Source organism: Ranitomeya variabilis, chromosome 3, assembly GCF_051348905.1.
Source record: "Ranitomeya variabilis isolate aRanVar5 chromosome 3, aRanVar5.hap1, whole genome shotgun sequence".
Lineage (NCBI taxonomy): Eukaryota > Metazoa > Chordata > Amphibia > Anura > Dendrobatidae > Ranitomeya > Ranitomeya variabilis.
Genome location: NC_135234.1, coordinates 102,257,183 through 102,278,387, shown reverse-complemented (window position 1 = coordinate 102,278,387; position 21,205 = coordinate 102,257,183). Strand labels below are relative to the sequence as shown.

At 41.3% G+C, this 21,205-nt stretch overlaps 1 protein-coding gene across 3 annotated transcripts in view; it reads right to left on the bottom strand.

The window, feature by feature from the left end:
• The window catches only part of CUX1 (cut like homeobox 1), a 447,664-nt gene that overhangs the window by 352,475 nt on the left and 73,984 nt on the right, over positions 1-21,205 (bottom strand). The gene's annotated exons all lie outside the window — the stretch shown is intronic.

Below are 21,205 nucleotides of genomic sequence, written 5' to 3'. Positions count from 1 at the left end.
AGCGACAAGCCTTCTCTGTGATACATACCTCCCGTCGATTAGACACCCTTTAGCCATGCTACAATATATATATATATGTTACATTTTTTACAAGTTTATGATCCATTTACGGAATTGCCTTTAAAAATTGCATAAAAGAAAGCTAAAACGTGGAAATGTACCTTAACGATTTGTGAAAGGGTTTTGGGGGTTTTTTTTGCATAACATCCAATGTGTTGTCCAGATGCCCTCTACTATATACCTCAAGCAATTATAGCTAGTACAGGACATTATAGGACGGCTTTATTTTGCCGGCACAAATCACGGCTCTCCACCACAGCCTTTCTTAAAGGCATATTCAGCCTCCACAGGTCAAGGTTACATTTTCTAATAAAATTCTTTCATTCCTTTCATCCATCTTCTGATTTTCAGTGGGCCGTTTCGGGGGCGGCTGAGCAGCTACATTATAAATTATTATGAGGATGACACATTGCCTGTTCCCTTTTCCTTTCCTAAAAAATATACTAAATATCAAATGACAAGTTTTAAGGAATAAAAAAAAATCTATTTCCTGAATATTCACATTACTGGGGTGCTTACTCTTATCAATAGTAGGTATGTGGCCTGAAGAAGACAATATCATTAGATCTGACTTGTCAGAACATTTATGAATGTCCATCCTAAAAAATAAAATTTACAAAGGCACCAGTCTAAAAGAAGATTTCAGAGCACCGTGAACCAGTGGTCTTTTCAGGTCTGGGACCCCGTGATGCGGTGCTTTAACATGGGAGGGGATAAGGGTACATGTACTCTTTAATGGCAGTCAGTAGCTTGCACATGGGATTTAGAAGTCGGCCATAAATCAGGCTGTTCTGTAGTGAGAGGGGGAGGGGAGAATGGCAAATCTCTCACATTTTCTTAGTAGCCACAAGTAGCTTTTTATTGCTCCCCAGTGATATCTTTAATACGGTTATTACACATTCGAAGAGAAAACCTCTAGCCCATCATCACCACCATATCCTACAGGAACAAATGAGCGAAGAGTGCTGACCCAGGTACGAGATTAAACTGAATAGATGGAGGAATGAATAACCCAAACAAGTGCCAAGCTGGCGTAGAGAGACTTGTATGATCAGGCAATGGTTCCTGGGTAAAAGGAAGAAACGCTCTCTAATGCCACCTATTGAGGTAGCCACCGCCAATGTTGACCCTTCAACAAATCTTGTAACGTGACAGATCGTACCAGATAAGAACATAGAGGATGAGGCGTACAACTAAAAGCTGGCCAAACAAACTAGATGGCTGTTGGCCAAGTTATCATTTGGCTGACAGCCACCTCTCACAATTCCCCCATACACAGCAACGCTCGGCTGAGTTTTCCTGTGTTCTCCATGACTGCCCCACTGTAAGAAACGTCTGGTGTCTTATTTTTCCGATGAATTAAAGTATCAGGAGTTTGGATCCTAACCACCCGATCCTTAGAGGGGTTTTCCCACGAACAAAAGTTAATTTCAATTAATAGATTTTGGAATAATAATAATTTCCACAATTGGATGTGATTAAATAAAATGTCCCTGTGTTGAGATAATCTTACAATTGGGTCCCTACTGTGTAATGGCTGTGTCTGACCGTACAGGAACATGGTCTGATTACACCACAGCTCCTGGGAAGGGGAAAACGGTGGGGGGATTTGACAGTGAGAATTGGACTTCATAAGGCATTATGTTTCATGACAAAGCAACAAGAACCACAAAAGAAGATGAATGGATCCCAGTAATTATCAATTGGATCCACTGGTCACCATACAGTTGTGCGGCACAACAGACCTGGTAGTGCACTGTGCCTTCTATCACAGTCTGAGCCTCTGTACACACCAGTGTCATGGCTTCTGTCCACAACTGGCAGTGACGGATATGATAGATCCACGTTACAACAGATCCTGATGGACTTATTGACTTTTAGTGGAGTTCGTCAGCGTCCTGTATTGCAAATGGCAAGTAAAGCGCTGCAGAAAACAATGTTCTTGCTGTAATAAAAGTGATTGGACAGGAAAGAAAAATAAATGTATACAGAACCTAAATCGACTAAACAGCAGCTCTGCAACATTAAAAACGTATCCACGTTCAAGAGAAACTCGGAGTTGTTCAATATTCAGCATCCGCCGTAATCTTCCCTCCAACCTGTGTTTTACATACAAAACTATTCCCTGTGGGTAAAGCCTGCTATTTGTCAGCATTCAGTGTGTAAAAGCTTTGGAACCCGGCAATATCCCCTCCATATCCCCTCCTGTCCTCGGCGTTGCTTACATGCTGCTACCATTTCACTCGCATGCAAATTCTTTCTTCTTTTAAAAGGAAAAATGTGGGTTATGATTATTAAGAGGCAGCCAGCACAATGAATCAAAGCCTGGCAATGAGGCTCACTTCTGAGCTGTCACTTAGGAAATTAAACACCATTATCCTGCGATTTACAAATTCTCCTGCATTTACTGTATTACCGCGGCCCTTGCACTCCATTTTATCTCTCTTACTGTTAAATATCTCCTCTCCCTGCTAACAGTGCTATAATTAACTTGCGAGACGCTAGGCAGTCAGCCTCGGCAACATGCCAAGAAATCAACCCCAATTACTATATTCACAATGTCAGTAATGCTCACTTCTCCGTTTATACTAATTTGAAATGGCAGGTTCCAACTTCCCATGTCTGAATTATACAATCCCATTTTCCTACAATCCCATTATACAAGAACGTAACATTAAAGCTCACAGAATGCGCTCTCTGTGTACTCGTGTAGTGAAACAAAGTGCAAATATACGATATATCGCAAACTATGGATTGTGGGTGACACCACAAGCGCATAATGGCGGCACATGACTCGTTGGCACATGTTTGGGTGGTATTGGAGGCGTCTTTAGAGCCATCATCAGAAATGACTGGTTTAGTGCTGCCATGTGCCACCCACGTATTTATGTACTCTTCCAAAGTGATGCTGTGTCTACACCAATTGCCTCTTTTGATCCATTTTGTAATACCGCACTATATAATACACAGGGAGATTATCATAGCATGGATGTGCTGTCTATACCTGAGGGACTGTCAGGGACACACTACCAGGTCAACTCTTTTCGAAAACAGGTACAACAATGTAATGAAACAGAGAGTAATAATTATACTAAGGATGCACTCACAAGTCCGTGTTTCGTGGTCTGTGCACATAAAGCATTTTCCGGACTGGCTGCAAGTCTCCTCACCTGAACCCAACAGTTTCATATTCGCCTTTGAGGATGTTGAGTTGGGGGTCAGGAGATTCACGGTCCATATAAACTTAGGGCACATTCACACTGCTTTCTTCACCACATTCAGTGGTCCAATCAGGGCTTACATCCAAGTCCACCGCAAAACTGGATTCAGGCATATGTGCCAATGGGGCCATTAGGTATTATGGTGGAGACAGAGTCCAGGACCCTGTCAGCACGTGCGTCTGAATCCCATTTTGTGAGGGCGTAAGCTCCGATGTGGCCAACAAACATAGGACAAAGCACAGTGTGAAAGCAGCCTTACCGTGACTGTATAGGAACATGGGAACTGTGCTTTATACTTCGGCTTTTCTGATTATATAAAAGGTTAGACGGATAAAGGTGCTCAGACACATTAGATGACTGTTAGCCAAACCATTGAATATATCCCGATTGACCAACCATCCAATGACTCATTTAGACGAGCCAGTAATTGAGGAATGAGTGTTCCGAGGAATGCGCTCTTGACTACCAACCAGTCTAAACAATTCTGAAAACTGCTCATTTGTTGGGTGCAATGATTTTTAAAAAAGCCTTAAAATTATGCTTATCGGCAAAAATGATGCTGCCAATAACAGGACATTCTATTGGCAAACATCATGTTAACGATTGTTCGGTGCCCATTGAACGTTTGTCAGCCCCTGTAAACAATCCAGTAAACAACCACCCGTCGGCTTGTATGTAGCCGATCAGCAGTCATAACGGCATGGATCGTGTAAATCCAGCATAATGAGCATGGGAATTATCAGACTCTCCCGTCAAGGAAGATGTCAGGGAAAAGAAAAATGAAGATCGTTTACTCCAAACGACATATAAGCCACTGATAAAGGTGTCTGACAGTCACTTGTTCCCTTCTCTCCACTGAGAGCAGATGCGCACTTAGCCAAGACATGCGTGCATGTAAATTGGGAGGTTACTGAGAAGAGATGTTGGCTGAACAACCATTTAGGTAACCCCTCCCTAACGAGTACATGCAACTTTAAGGGGTATTCCATATTCCAGTAGGAGCAAGTTATCTCATATCCCATGACCTGTATCTCCCTTTTAACCGAAGCGGTGGATCAAGTATGCAAACCACCACTTAATTCGTTCTCTAAGTGACTGCCCATGATAGGTGAGTCCAGCACTTGGCTAACTCAAGAAGTCCCAGAAACAATGAATGGAGCTGTTCTGTGCAGGACTAACTGCCACACCATACAAATAGGGGGCACAAAACCTCTGTTCAATCAGTTGGTGGGGGTCACAACAGTTCGACAACTCATCTAATAGTTATCACCTGTCATGAGTACTGTTCCCCCCTGGATATCCTCTTTAACAGTCATGTGGTAGGCCAGTGACATGGAGGGAAGAGTATACACTGGATTACTGTAGACTGTTCCATGGTATAATTTCTCAGTGTTGAATTCAATTGGGAAAAACTAGCCTATAAGTCTCCTTATGTCGGCTTGGCACTTTCCACAAGGGGAGTAACGTTCCCCTTTACATACCCTGTCAAGAGTCCTCTCACCTAACCAAATGAGATCTCCTGCTTTGCACTCAGGAGGGTCAACACCCTGAAACACACGCCTGCAAATGGAATTTCTGCTTTGACTTCTTATCCTAAGTCAGGTGGTAAGGCCATTGATTTTTAGGATCAATACATCTAATAATTGGCGCCAGTGATCAAGTTCTCTTCCTTCTGAACAGGCTGTTAGCATATACTGTTATAAAAAATTTAAGTTGTTTCTATATTCAGTTCTGTGACATACTATTCCTTTAAATTAGTTCTTAGAAAATTTATACAATGTCTTTTTTTTTTTAAATAACAAAGCAACAAAAATTAAAGCTTTTCTAAAATAATGTGCAATCTTCATGTTCAATATCGATAGTTTGATCTATTTAACTGCCAAAGCCACATCCAGCATAAAAACCTCAAATCCCAGCTATAGATCACTAGATACATGGCCATGCCGGCAGAACCACTTGGCTGGAAATATTTTTTCACATTTCTGAAAAAGAAGGAACCAGCTTATTGCACGGGGAACAAAACAGACACTGGCGCCCACCTCGTACCTACTCTCTGCTCGCACATCCCAAGACAAACCATAACATTCAGTCATCACAAGCCGGCAACAGTTTCTAGTTCAGCAACATCAAAAAGACTTCAGAATGACTGAACACGCTTTAAAATTTAATCAGGGCTATGGAGACAAAAAGCACAGGAAGTGATGTACAAAGAAAATAGCATCGGCGAGGCAAAGTGCAGCGTGTCTTGTAACTCCATCGCCTAAATGATCAAACTGTTTACCTAAGAGCACAGGATACCGGTGAACAGGTCTACAGGTAAAGACTGCACCGTATGGTCATAACCAAGGAAATATATTGCATAGGGCAGACCCATGCAGCTCCATCAGAGAGGGGGCTTAGATCTAGTTGGGCTCATCTCCTTTCCTATTGAGCAACATGAAATGGCGCAGGACTCCGAATGGTGAGAAGGAGAAGTGTGAGAGTACTGACTCTATGGTCATGGAAAGACAAAAACACAGGGCCCTCAATGCTGGGGGGTAAAATCCAATACCAAAATGGGGGCTCAAACTGACCTTTGCTATTAGACTTACTGTCCCAATAAAAAGTCCTATATTCGGATTTCACATTAAAATACAGAGGCAGGAGAGTTCTTTGTGGAGACGCAATGGACGACGGCAGTTTTGCGCTAGTATGCGCTTCTACGGGTCCCCGGAAGTCTTCTGCCTTTGTTTTTTAATGTGAAATCCGAATAAAGGTACTTTTTATTGGGACGGTGAGTGCCACCCTCTTTTCTTCCTTTTTTGGCACGGACACTGTCACGGTTACTTTCTTATGGGTTGTCACCCAAGTTCATTTTATAACTCCCATGAAACTGCGGCTGTGCCGATTACCTGTTTTGATCTCAACCATTGAGTCTTTGCTATTAGACTTCCTCTCCTCTATCAAACCACAGCTCATAAATATATTTTTTTGTAAATTTCAGTAATCTGGCATAGGCAAGACGTAAAACAACCTTCATAAAATATTCTAGATTATTAAAGGTTAAAGGGAACCTGTCACCCCCAAAATCGAAGATGAGCTAAGCCCACCAGCATTAGGGGCTTATCTACAGCATTCAGTAATGCTGTATATAAGCCCCCGATGTATCCTGAAAGATGAGAAAAAGAGGTTAGATTATACTCACCTGGGGGGCGGTCCGAGTCCGATGGGTGTCGCAGTTCGGTCCGGGGCCTCCCATCTTCATAGGATGACGTTCTCTTCTTGTCTTCACGCTGCGGCTTCGGCGCAGGCGTACTTTGTCTGTCCTGTTGAGGGCAGAGCAAAGTACTGCAGTGTGCAGGCGCTGGGCCTCTCTGACCTTTCCCGGCGCCTGCGCACTGCAGTACTTTGCTCTGCCCTCAACAGGGCAGACAAAGTACGCCAGTGCCGGAGCCGCAACGTGAATACAAGAAGAGGACGTCATCGTATGAAGATGGGAGGCCCCGGACCGAACCGTGATGCCCATTGGATCGGACCGACCCCCAGGTGAGTATAATCTAATCTCTTTTTCTCATCTTTCAGGATAAATCGGGGGCTTATCTACAGCATTACAGAATGCTGTAGATAAGCCCCTGATGCCGGTGGGCTTAGCTCACCTTCGCTTTTGGGGGTGACAGGTTCCCTTTAACTATACTTTCTAGAAACGGTTATGTGTGTACATAAGGAATAACTACCGGTATTTGCATACATGATATGACTTGTATCTTGCATTTTCACCAGCAAATGACTAAGCTATTGACAGATTAACGGTTATAAGTCTCCCATACACAATACACACAGAGAGGGATTCCTGCTAAACATTCCCTAGTTAACACACAGTACTGAGCAGTGTAGATGCAAATCTATCTCTGGTGTAAAGTAAAACCTATTAGATTGGTAGAAAGTTCACAATCTTTTAGTATCTCCCTCTGTTTGTTTCCTCACTTGCTTCTATCTCGTTCGACCTTCGAGAACAAAATGAGGCATAACCTCACTCTGCCAACAGTCTCTTCTCCTGAGCAGGAATGATTTGAGCTGTGTCTTTTCATAGTTGATACAGTAAGTTTAGGAGGGAGAAAAAGTGGTTTGTAAGTAGAGAAAGAAGCAGAAATCTCTGATAAAGTTTCTTATATTCATCTGTACTATTGTTTATTGCAAAGTTTGTAGAAAGTACAGTTCATTTAAAGAACCATACTAGAGTATATGACAGCAACTTAGTAAAAATCGACAAAGAAAACCAACAAAAATAGACTTGTAATATATTAGAGATACTCTGTAAATGCTACTGTTATTTTGTAAGGAGGTTCTGTCTATACCTCTTGGTAAATTAGAGCACCTATAAAATTCCCTAACAAATCTATGCTGTAATCCAACCCATGGATATCGGGGCGTGCTGGGGTTTGTAATTTAACAACTGCAGAGCCACGGTTTGTAGCCAAGGCTGCAATCATATCATGCCCAAATTGAAAAAAGCCCATCTGCGAGCAGCAGTAAAGTAGCTTCAGTGTATCTCATCCAAGGAAGAGATATTCAAGGCTTTCTAGTAGGCAAACCCTAAAGGTAAGAAGAAGATGTAGTGCAGAAATTTCCACGATTATCTCTATTAAAATAGGACTTGCAGAAATCTACATGCCTGGTGCCAAAACAATCCCATTCAGTTATATGGAATGTTCAGTTCCCTAAATCGCTGCAACCCAGCAGTCTCCTGTGAATAAGTCTGTCTTCCCCATACAGCCAAAATTACAAGTATGGTTGCAAAAGCATTTCACCATTAATCTATGGTTTATGTGACAATATTTCAACCACTTGTCACACATGTGCCTGGCATTAAGACGACACTGTCTTGTCCAACCTCCGCATATAATGAGAATACAAAGTCTTCTTTCTGTATGAGACAATGTAATTGAAGTCAATGACCCATTAAGGTGCAGTTTGTTACAGCCCACATCTACAATTAGTATACAAATTACAGATACATTATCGATGATGACATTCTAGGCAATAAACACAGAAGATAGTCGCTTTCTCAATAAAATGTGTTCCGCACTTTGCTTGGCAACTTGATGTGTTTTAATCTTGTAGTATTTATTGTGGCTGTTCAGGAGAATGTGAACAAACCAATAAAAGTGTCAGCGGGAGGAGAGGGAGACGTAGAGGAACACCAAGCAATGGGAGAATCTAAACAGCCCAAAAATATCACATGAGCGCTGCCATCGCCCCACATGCTGCATGTGCCAGCCTCATGCTACAGCACCAAGTCTCTGAGTAGTCACCGGCTCCTGGCACAAGGGTACAGACCTCTCCTATGTCGCCAGCATTGCAGAGCGCAGTGCATTGTATACATGTCCCTATGAAAGTGTCCTATATAGATATACCAGACGAGCACCTGATGCATTTCTACAGGAAAGTCTGTACCACAATTAAGAAAGGCACAAAGTTGTCATCCAGGAGATGAAATATTCACAGGAGATCCGCTGTAAGGAATTCTTTGCGCCCATCAATGTGAGCTGCCCATAGACAAACCATTCTCTTTATTCTCTCACTAACTTTACCAGAATTACCAACAATACATTATATATGGCTTACATATATGTACTAGATAAGGCGCATAACTAGGAGCGACATCGGATCCCAGTGCTCGGAGTGGCTGGCGGCTCTCTCGACCAGAGCATGACAGCTCCATAGATTTCTTTACAGCTGTCACGCTTAGGTTGGGAGAGCCGCCAGCCAGTCCGAGCATTGCGGTCTGATCTCGCTCTGATTTATATGTCCGTCTGACTCTATCCTAATATAAATGAGGAGTTCTGACCGAAGGTCTGCTGAGAAAACAATTATCATCAATGGGATTCAGTCCGTTAGTAGGACTTCACACGTAGTGCTCGACAGATTCCCCGACTCCAGCACTACCACAGTTCTTACATATTCTACAGATTTATGCGATAAAGGCAACTAAGCTATTGAGAATAATGTGATCCTACTACCTGTGCAAATACTAGACATACCATCTAAAGGCTGTATATAGATTCGCACAGAGGTTTTACTGTCCATTTGCTTCCTCAATGCAAAGTTAAGCAACTTTATAAATAGTGTTCATTAACCTTTTCTCCCATTTTGCTGCTATACAGCATCATTGTGTTATTTAAAGGGAACCTGTGCCACGTTAATTACAAGTTGTCAAAAGCAACTAATCCCTAACTAAAGATTATAATAAAACATAACTTTTATTGAACTAATAGGACAGCTAAAAAACACAGCGTTAGCGTGTATTTTTTCCACCAATTGTTAGGAAAACATCAAGAGACCTTCTAAATATTAAAGGACCATTTGATCAATTGTATTATTTATCTGGTTTCGCTAACAATAATACTCATTTGATCTGTGGGAATGGTGCGGCCACTACCTATATCCCTATTCAGATTATTTGCTGCACTCCTAACTTGCTGTTAAAATTCACTCCCATGCCTCCCGACATGTTTCACCAGCTTAACTGGCTTCATCAGGGTATGAGGCTGGACTGAGTAAGCACATGGGTAACCGCATCTTTTAAAAGATCTTGTATGATGTCATCAATCAGAGACAACTAGGGATTGACAAATCAGCCAATCACAGCTCATCTTATAAAGTATATAATAACAAGGGTCTGAATACTTATGACTATGTGATACTTCAGTTTTTCTTTTTTAATAAATTGGCAAACATTTCTACATTTCTGCTTGTTTTCAGTCAAGATGGGGTGCAGAGTGTACATTAATGAGAAAAAATGAACTTTTCTGAATTTAGCAATGGCTGCAATGAAACAAAGAGTGAAAAATTTAAAGGAGTCTGAATACTTTCTGTACCCACTGTATGTAAACCCCGCCATCATTGTTCTGCTACAGCATAAAGCCATACCATCGTGATGCGCCATGCCTTCTGAATATTGGCCTACTGGGGAAATCACTCAGCTAGGCTTCTCCTCACTAAAAATACAACTTCAGTCATTGTGGAGCATCCATGAACGTAATGCAAACATGGGGTTACAGCCATAAACTTTAGTTCTGTGTTAAAACTCCAGTTTGTCAATAAATTCTTGGTCTAGGAACTTCTGGCTGCATTCATGGCTGAGATGGGAATATAGTCTATGTGGTGGCCACAACTGATGAAGGCTATAAAACAGCAAGGGGGTTGAGCTCCGCCATTTCCTGAATACCCACAGAAGTACATGGGAGTTACAGACACAGTTTCTAGCAATTATTTTCAGGAGGGTAAATATTTATATATTTCCAACTCATAAAAGACAATTCTAAATGGAAAAAGCAAAAAATAAATTGCAGATTTCTAGGGAAGAAACAAATAAATTAATCGCTTTGCAGCCGAGGTGTTAAATTACACAGACAAGCTGTCATGTAAGTTAATTACAGGATTAATACCTGATCGTTCTCAGCGTTGAGTAATGTCCTTTGCACATAGTGCTGGAGACATTCATCTGCATGTAGAAAAATATCAGAATCCCCACCCTCATGGAGAGGCAGCACGCCACGCTCACTGTAATTACACTTATATGGCATTACGTCACCCAGACATTACATAACATTAGCAGGAATGGCGGAAGAAAAACATACAGAATACATATCAAAGTCTAGAGAATACAGCCTAATAGCGGCCGTCTCATCCTCTGCAAGAACACAACCCTCCACAAGCTTCCTGCTGGCCGGGGAGGTGGGGGATCGGCTCGCTCCTGCATGATTGACAGTCCGGACCAGCGGCATAATCACGTCGCTGGCGAAAACTATGCACACTCTGATTATTATTATTTATTTGTTGAAAGCAGTTTTGACTGGTAAATTAGCCAACGAGCAGTAATCAAATTAAAAATCTCTCAGTTATTGAGAAAAGAGACAATTTTTAAAGGGGCTGATCACTACACTTTCATTGATGATTGAGGAGGATGTTGTGCAACCCGACACACCCGCCAATCAGCTGTCACCGGTGCCGTCCGTGCTTCCAGAAAACAACAGCTCTGGCATTTTTATAGTTGCACTTGAATAGGGGATGGATCTGCATTACCCGGTAGCGGCCACTACTGTTGTGGTGGGGATGCTGATTTCCGGCAGTATCTGAGAACGTCTAGCCACCACGGACGCCGATAACGGCTAGCCGGTGGGGGTACCAAGTGTCGAGCCTCGCCATCCATCAGATATAGATGGCATAGCCAAAGGATACACCATAAAAAAAAGTAGTGGCCAACCTCTTTAACATCAAGTACACTGCTAAATTGAATATTTTTTTTGACAGCTTTGAAGTTCTAAACTTTGAACTTTTTATGACGTATCTGTTCAACAAATGTAGTTATAACCTATGGGTGATGGTTATGTAAAAACCAAAAAATGCCTCCCTCAGGCATATATCACTAGAATTACATCCGTATAACAGATATGTCACAAAAAGCTCATCAGTTAAACAGACGCCTTGTTAGTTTTTGGGTGATGAATACCACTGTTAGGCATCCGCTTCTCGGTACGTACACTAAAGAGGGGCCAAAAATGCAATGTGAACATAGCTATAATGTGTCCTGAGACGAGGCCGTATGAAGCAGACACTCGGTGACAGAGAGGGGAGATGAAGCTGCACATAGCATGTACTAAAAGCACAGAAAATGCCCATGTTCCTGTATGGAGTATATGTGTATGTTTAATACCATGCAACCATAGAGGTCACAGACGCCTGGCCCAGTGAGACCTGCATATAACTAGGAGAAGCATGGAAACTATGAATATATGCCTGACACACTGAATAAATGACCGCAGCAATGTGTTGTTTAATAAACAAACTATTAAATTTGGAAGGGAATTCGAGTTCTCGAGGTCTGATCAGGGTGTACCTGGCACCAATTACCGAAAATATTTCCAACACAACAGATCAGACATGGGGTAACTACTGCAGCTGACACCAACCAGGTTTATATATAATCGATCAGAGGCATTGCTATGGACAGCTGCAGGAGCGGGGTGACGTAATGCACCCGCTTTGTCTCCGTCATCATTGCGATCGAATAGGTGCAGAAAGTGAACGGCGCCGACATTTTAAACACTTCGGGTTTTTCTGGATCCTCTGCGCCGCACATTAAAATGATGGAAAGGATTAGCCCGTGTGCATTTACTGTTAACTAAAGCAAAATTATCCCTGTTGAACTTTGATGAGCCACGTCAGAATCTGATTATGAGCGGCTGGAGCTGTGTATAATGAGTCTGAACAGAATGGTTAGTTTACCAGAAAATTACGCCCACTCATGTACGATACAGTAATTATAAGCAATTAGGAACTTAGCAAGAGAGCAACTGATGAAGAAAAGCTCAAAATCTACATTCATCTCATATATTTCACCATTTATAAATTACTTGCAGCGGTCACATTAATACGAAAACAAAGAGACTGCGGCACGTCATTTACTGAGAACAAATGGTGCCATTTAGAGAAAGCAGTGTATAATAAGGTTAATGTTCGTCTAAAGGAGAACTGAAGCGAGATTTTGTTATTCCATTTTTTTTAATTTAAACTCTGAAAAGCAGAGAATTATCAAAATTATGTGAAAAAAAAAAACGAGTCTCGTCGCCAATAGCAACCAATCAGAGCCCAGCTTTTATGGCTTATACTAGTCTGGAAATATGAAAACTGCGCTGTGATTGGTTGCTATGGGTAAGAAGAGACGTTTTTTTCTTTGACAGTTTTGATAAATGAGGTGATTAGTCACAGACGTGTGTCTATAAGATAAGGACAATACTGGGTATTCGTGTGTTATATGATAGAATCTAAATATGCAAATTGCCTCTTCAGAGAGGAAGAGGACTAGAACTCTAGCGCCACCTATTGGGAAGCAGCAATCCGAATAGTCAATATCGACCCTCCAACGAGTCTGGCAATAGGACTTAGGATAAACGCCAAACCAGGATCTCAATTTGTAGACACGGTGTTTCGAAGTGTTGCCACTCATCAGTGCAAAGTATGAGATCTGATTTGGCTAGAGTCTGAACTGGGGTCTAAGTGTCTACGTGTGGTGAGTGACCAGTCAAGTATGGCATGTCATTGTGAGGAGACTTATAAGCCATGCAGTGCTCCTCTGGGAAATTAAATATGAAAATTGTCTCATAAGAGAGCAAGAGGACTAGAACTCTAGCGCCACCTATTGGAAGCACCAAAATTAGTGACCCCCAATTATTTCAATACATATTGTATCCCCCACTTCAAGGAGAGGAAACAAGAACTTTTTTTTTTTTTTTAACAAATCAAGTCTACTCTGGTCCTACACGTGCAATAGTGACATCAGCGATGTCCCCTAAATCCACTATAAAACATAAAAATCTCCCTCAGGAGCAGGAAATAATCTGCAGGCACTGGAATCACATGGGAACAGCTGTTTGGCTATGATTAGTAATTTTTTGTTTTAAGGCGGAATTCTGACTTTACGATATTAATGAGCGATCTTTAGGCCACGGTCACACGCTCAGTATTTGGTCAGTATTTTACATCAGTATTTGTAAGCCAAAATCAGGAGTGGCCATAAAATTTTTTCTATGAAACTGCCCCAACCATTCCCTTCCGATACTAGCAGCAGACCCCCACACTGTATATTAGTGTTGTCCCATCCTGCAGCTAGCGTGTTGGCAAGGACCTGTCTAATGAGTATGAGACATGGCTGATAGTTTGACCTCACTAAACCCAGTACTGGCAGCTATTATGGGAACATGTTTCATACTTTTCATCTATACTTCCTAAAACTTGGTTTAGTTTTGGTACAATACACATTTATAGTTTTTGGTCACTTTTTATTCCTTCTATAATGCCCCATTAAATCTGATTCAGAAAGGGAAGAACGCGAGGGCGGCTCTATACCAAAACCGTGTCCAGGCGCTGAGTACAATATACAGTATTTGGAGAGGTTGCTTTACTGTCAGGGAGCCGCAGTGCGAAGAGTTAAGGTGGATATATCTGACGGAAAACATTTCTTTTCATACATTTCACTCCGAACTACAGACACAAGAAAAAGCAGGGTACTAAAAGGTTTACAAAATCTCCCGATCCTGTCGCTGCCAACTAAAACACCTACTATGAATTCAGTAATACGTTAGCGATCATAAATCATACAGCGAGACGTTTTAAAAGGAAAAAAGTGGATTTATTGTCACATTGTAGACGCAGGGTAAAAGCACAAATCCATTTTTCCATATATTCATCAACTCTCTGGATGTGTTAATGCACAAAGAATCCCGGAGTATAGAAAAAAACACTATTTTCCCTGTTCTCAACATTGCCTCTATTCTTTATCAAAACAGCATTTTCCATGCAAAGCGCATTAAACCGAGGGGGCTGCTCTATATGTAACCTCTGTAGGAGGAACACAGCAATCATGTGTCATTATGGAAGGGGAATATATAGGTACGATATCAATAGAAGAAACGAAGGCACAGACTTTAGCCGATACATTTCAGCTGTACAATACATACATTTTATCAACTAAATAATATATATTTTAACCCCTTAGTGACAAAGCCACTTTTTTAAAATCTGACATGTGTCACTTTACAATAACTCCAGAATGTTTCAACACATCCCAGTGTTTTCTGGTGACACATTGTACTTTATGTTAGGTGAATATATTTTGCATTTATTCATATTTAAAAAAAAAAAAAATAGCAATTTTCCAACTTTGAAAGAGTATCCCTTTATTCCAGATCGTCATACCACACAAAATAGTTCACAAGTAACATTTCCCCTGTGTCTGCCTTACGTGAGCACCATTTGTCACATGTTCTTTTATGTTGTTAGGATACTGGAAAGAATAAACATGTACAAGCAATTTTTCATTTTTTCAAGGAAATTAACAAGACTATTTTTTTTTTTTTTTTTTGGGCGGGGGGGGGACTTATTCAGTTTTGAAGCGGCTTTCGAGGCTTATGTATTGCAAACCCCCCAAAAGTGATACCATTTTAAACAACAGTGCCCCTCAACATATTCAAAACTGCTGTCAGGTGGTTTATTAACCCTTCAGGTGCTTTTCAGGAACTAGTGCAAAGTGGAATGACATCTTATCTTACCATTAAAATGTTGCTACCTTCTCAACAGGTCACTGTGGCCAGCAAACACTAGGCCCATTGATTGGGCAACCATCAGGACCACACAATCATGATGTGTGGGTGCCGAAGAGACAAATAGATATTGGAGGGCACAGTAAGAGCAATAAGGTATCATCCGAGGTAGTAAACCGTTAGGTGAAAGAAGGAACTGCTCAGCTAGCAGGGCTATATCACCCCACAATGAAGGATTCGAGATGGATCAGCTGCTGAGCACCCAGTGAACGCGATTCCCATTGTAATGAAGTGGTGGGGGAGAATGAGGGTAGTAGTCTGCACTGCCGATGCGGATGCCAAGAAGCAACAATATTGGTTCATGCGATTTAGTCTCTTACTCAGGAGAACCACAGGGGTAAAGAGGGAGCCCCCTGCTCTGTTAGCCATCTAGATGCCACAGAATCTAAGTGGTTAAATGGCCATGGTCGGTGTCAACATCGATCGTGGCTTGTGCAACAGGGTGTCCGCTAAAGTGCACAGCTTTCTCATTATCACCCATCGGTGGAAGCTTTTGTCTTATAGGTCAGTAAAAAGATGTATCGGTGGTCAATAAAGTGTTAATATACAACAAGATATTTTGTATAATATATAAAAAATATTCCTTTTCTCCATTGTCTTTATGATAACGTGGCTCATCAGGGACATCTAGCAGCAGCCGCTCGGGCGAGCACTCCTGTAGCCTTAATACGCCTTTCTGACCAGATCGAACCAACATGTGAACAGGGTAACTAAGAACAATATCTGTTGGCCAAAACCTGAACCAACCGGATCTATGTAATCTTAGAACTATGATCTTTTTGGCCACTAATTGTGCAAAATTGTGTCACAATGTGTTTGCACGGTGTGAACACTGCCCAATTCTGATGTAACGGTGATTCCCATCATTTCCAATGTAAATGCAGCCTTATGGGAAGGAAGAATTGTTCAGCCACAGCCTTGTAATTAACCCCTGCCTACCATTTCAGTTCTTGCACCTTCATTTTTTCCTCTCTTTCTTCCAATAGCCAACTTTTTTTATTTTGCTGTCAACATAGAAGTTCGAGGATTTTTTTCAATTACTGGATAAATTGTCGTTTTGAAAGACATCATTCATTATACCATATCAAATTGCAATACAGGAAAAAAAAAAGTTGAAGTGAAATGATGGAGGAAACAAAAAAAAAAAAAAAAAAAAAAAGAAATCCATAATTGATTTTTTGGGGTTTTGGTTTTACAGCGTTCAGTGTGTAGTAACAATTACCTGGCAGCACGATTACTACAGTCAGTACGTTTACATTAATACCAAACTTTGGTATATTTCTATACATATTCTAGTGGTAAAAAAAAAAAAAATATTGTAACAAATTAGATTTTTGTCACCATTTTCCCATAACTTTTTCAGTTTTCTGCCGATGGAGAAGTGCGGGTGTTTTTTTGTGCAGCAAGCTGATATATTTATTAACACTATTTTGGGGTCTCCTCCTTGTGGCTAATGATAATTATATACAGTACAGAGCAAAAGTTTGGACACACCTTCTCATTAAAAGATTTTTCTTTATTTTCATGACTATGAAAATTGTACATTCACACTGAAGGCATCAAAACTATGAATTAACACATGTGGAATTATATACTTAACAAAAAAGTGTGAAACAACTGAAAATATGTCTTATATTCTAGGTTCTTCAAAGTACCCACCTTTTGCTTTGGTGACTGCTTTGCACACTCTTGGCATTCTCTTGATGAGCTTCAAGAGGTAGTCACCGGGAATGGTCTTCCAACAATCTTGAAGGAGTTCCCAGATACGCTTAGCACTTGTTGGCCTTTTTGCCTTCACTCTGAGGTTCAGCTCACCCCAAACTATCTCAATTGGGTTCAGGTCTGGTGACTGTGGAGGCCAGGTCATCTGGTGTAGCACCCCATAACTCTCCTCCTTGGTCAAATAGCCCTTACACAGCCTAGAGGTGTGTTTGGGGTCATTGTCCTGTTGAAAAATAAATGATGGTCCAACTAAACGCAAACCGGATGGAACAGCATGCCGCTGCAAGATGCTGTGGTAGCCATGCTGGTTCAGTATGCCTTCAATTTTGAATAAATCCCCAACAGTGTCACCAGCAAAGCACCCCCACACCATCACACCTCCTCCTCCATGCTTCACGGTGGGAACCAGGCATGTGGAGCCCATCCGTTCACCTTTTCTGCGTTGCACAAAGACACGGTGGTTGGAACCAAAGATCTCAAATTTGGACTCATCAGACCAAAGCACAGATTTCCACTGGTCTAATGTCCATTCCTTGTGTTCTTTAGCCCAAACAAGTCTCTTCTGCTTGTTGCCTGTCCTTAGCAGTGGTTTCCTAGCAGCTATTTTACCATGAAGGCCTGCTGCACAAAGTCTCCCCTTAACAGTTGTTGTAGAGATGTGTCTGCTGCTAGAACTCTGTGTGGCATTGACACGGTCTCTAATCTGAGCTACTGTTAACCTGCGATTTCTGAGGCTGGTGACTCGGATAAACTTATCCTCAGAAGCAGAGGTGACTCTTGGTCTTCCTTTCCTGGGGCGGTCCTCATGTGAGCCAAAGTTTCTTTGTAGCGCTTGATGGTTTTTGTCACTGCACTTGGGGACACTTTCAAAGTTTTCCCAGTTTTTCGGACTCACTGACATTCATTTCTTAAAGAAATGATGGCCACTCGTTTTTCTTTACTTAGCTGCTTTTTTCTTGCCATAATACAAATTCTAACAGTCTATTCAGTAGGACTATCAGCTGTGTATCCACCAGACTTCTGCTCAACACAACTGATGGTCCCAACCCCATTTATAAGGCAAGAAATCCCACTTATTAAACCTGACAGGGCACACCTGTGAAGTGAAAACCATTCCCGGTGACTACCTCTTGAAGCTCATCAAGAGAATGCCAAGAGTGTGCAAAGCAGTCATCAAAGCAAAAGGTGGCTACTTTGAAGAACCTAGAATATAAGACATAATTTCAGTTGCTTCACACTTTTTTGTTAAGTATATAATTCCACATGTGTTAATTCATAGTTTTGATGCCTTCAGTGTGAATTTACAATTTTCATAGTCATGAAAGCACAGAAAAACCTTTAAATGAGAAGGTGTGTCCAAACTTTTGTGTCTGTACTGTGTGTCTCTGTCTGTCTGTCTGTATATATATATATATATATATATATATATATATATATATATATATATATATATATATATATATATATACACACACACACACACACACACATATATACACACACACTTTTTTATGCCGTTTTTTTATACTGGGTACAGTGGTGTGAGTATAATTTTGCAGCAGGGTTGACAACCAGTGCCTGTGACTGCTTTGTGCTGGCGGTACATCACTGGGTCATTGCGACTGCAATCACCATTGTACAGCTGCTAATGAGTTTCTGTCAGTACATTAGGCGTTGGATATGCATTACTTGGCTGTTCCATCTTTAAAAGAAGTGAGAGTAAATCCTCTCAGAGTAACCAAGATGTGCGCTTTACTAAAAAAATAGAAATTATTTTTATCTTTATTTTTGAGGGGTTGGGGAAGCCTTCAAAAAATATGACCTATTGCCCATATCAAATTTGTGTCACATGCATTTTTTTTTTGTAAATTAGCAATGGTTTTTTTTTTTTTTTTTTTTTCATATAACGATCCTTATTTTAAAAAAAAATAAAATTGGTAATCTTGCAATTTTCACAATAGCAACTAGGTTTTTTTCCCCCTTTCTTAGAGTCTAAGGCCCAGGGTTCATCAAAGTGTTTATGCCAAAAAGATGGCGTGAAACACTTTGAAAAGTCACTACATTTTTGTGCAATGCAAAGTTGTGAAAAAATGTGCAAATTTTTCATGATTCCGACAGTTTTGGGCAGCCCTGCTAAAATGGGCAAAGCTGGAGAGGAGCAGACAAGGGGCAGTTCATAGCTACGCCTGCCCATCAAATTCTCCAAAAGTGGCAGCATTAGAAATGTTATTAAACCAGAAAAGAAACATTTCTAGGGACGGACACACCACTGATGAGATGCGCCAAATGTATTAATTGTTGTGCGCCTCAATGCATTTAATGCATCTTATTCCTGAATGCCCCCCTCATTAAGACTGGTGTAAGAATTGCCAGTCTTAATGAATTGGAGCAACTTTCTGCCCTTTCAGGACGAGTTTAGTCTACGTTCACATTTGCGGTCAGCGCCGCAGCGTCGGGCGCCGCATGCGTCATGCGCCCCTATATTTAACATGGGGGCGCATGGACATGCGTTGTGCTGCGTTTTGCGCCGCATGGCCGCAAGCGTTGGACGCAAGAAACGCATCAAGTTGCATTTTTTTTGCGTCCAACTTTCGGCCAAAAAGGACGCATGCGGCGCAAAACGCAGCGTTTTAGCGTGCGTTTTGCCGCGTTTTTGGTTGCGTTGTGCGCTGCGGCGCCGACGCTGCGGCGCACAACGCAAATGTGAACGTAGCCTTACAGAACTTTTCTCATCAGCAGAGGCAGGATACAATGACAGGTAAGGCTATCTTTACATGCTCAGTATAGAACGGATCCAGCAGCAATCCATTTGTAAAGGATTTGCCTTTTGCTTACTTGATCTGTTACAAACTAAAGAAAATGGATGGCTAATTCATGGATCAGTTTTCCATAAACTTTAATGTTTAAAAAAAAAATGGACCCAGCAGAGGATGGGGACGGGGATCTGACCATTGTGGCCATGTATGTGTTACTTCATGACACAAATGGAAGTTCAAGTCCAAAACACCGCAATGGCCAGTGTGAAAATTGCAAGATTTCTACTTTTTATTTTGGATGTGTACTGTGCTATGTAAATTTAAAAACAAAATACCAAAACATTTTAAAAATTACATTCAACAAAAAAATCCTGATTTCATCAATAAGTAATTCTCTGATGACCGTTTACCTTTAAACCAATATTTGATGTTTCCCCGTGCACACTTGTTCTTTTTCCTGGATTCCTTCCTTAAGATGGTACTTTTCACATGCATGAGAAGCGATTACTAAGAAATTGCTCAGAGGCAATCCACCAAGAAAATATTCAGTTTAACAGTGCAAACATGAAACCAGCTGTTGATGCTAAAAACAGTTTGTGCATCCAAGGGCAAAACGCATGTGTGTCTCCAGGGTGCTAATTATATTAACCTATTCGCTGCCAGTACAATTCTTCTTTTCTTTATACTCACCATTATGAACATGTACGACATAAGTCTCACTGAAAACATCTAAGTAGATGGAAAGCTCTCCAATTTGATGCTCATGTTTCCACTTACAGAAAGCAGTTCTACTGAATGTTGCTGTCATAGGTGGACGATTTTCTGGAGGTATCCGTGTACACAATCTACATGCTGGCATTGTCCGGCCTTTCTCGCTTCTTGATATTGTCAGATATTCTAAGGCTATGTACGCACGCTCCGGATTTTTCGCGTTTTTTCGGCGGTTTTCCCGCTGCAAAAACGCTTAAAAATGCAATGTGATGCATTCTGCAATTTTTGTGCCCATGCTGCGTTTTTTTCCCGCAAAAAAAACCCCAAAAAACGCATCACGGAAAAAAAAGCAGCATGTCCATTATATTTGCGGATTTTTCGCGGATTTGCCGCTATATTATTGCATTGGGAACCTCTGGAAAAATCCGCGAAAAAAAAACGCGAGCGGATTTCCTGTGAAAGTAGTCCGGATTTGCTCAGGAAAATTCTGCAAACTTTCCTGAACGTGTGCACATAACCTACAAGTTAGCAAGTTATGTCTGTCAATGCTGGAAATGGAGTGCGCACTGAGCACCCTCGAGTGCGCTGTATGCAA